Below are 548 nucleotides of genomic sequence, written 5' to 3' on the forward strand. Positions count from 1 at the left end.
GGGGCGTTCAAGAATCGTGTCTTGTCCGTCTCGCGCATGTCAGCCAGTCACAGCCAGAAATGGCACTCCCGGACTACCATAGTGGACATCGCACGACCCAGAGACCGCGCCGTAACCTTCGTCGCTCGTGGCGCGAGGTCCGCCGCCGTGCGGAGTTCTCTGCGAACTTCCGGGTCGTGACCACCCTCGTGCAAGTCCCTCAGTTCCTTGGCCTGGTGCACTTACAATCACGCTGTAGCGTGTAAGGCGGAGGCAGCTTCTCCACAAGTCGTATAGGCATCGCTGGCCAGTCGAGTACCTACAGACCCGGGAGGGGAGGCACGGTTCTCCCTGCCGGTTGGAGGCGGTATTAGGACACAACTGAATCGCAACCGACCGCTCCACCGGGGGGACCCTTGTAACCCCCTAGCTGCCCCACCATCGAGGGTGGTGAGGGAGGAGGATCCAGCAAATCAGTTTCCGGCAGTAAAAGGTGCCGTCCACGACCTGTTGGGCTCCTCATGCACCTCCGGGAAGAAAGGCACCGAGGCGGGGCGCTGAGAACCAGC

Source organism: Sinocyclocheilus grahami, unplaced genomic scaffold (assembly GCF_001515645.1).
Source record: "Sinocyclocheilus grahami isolate Dianchi unplaced genomic scaffold, SAMN03320097.WGS_v1.1 scaffold17.1, whole genome shotgun sequence".
NCBI lineage: Eukaryota > Metazoa > Chordata > Actinopteri > Cypriniformes > Cyprinidae > Sinocyclocheilus > Sinocyclocheilus grahami.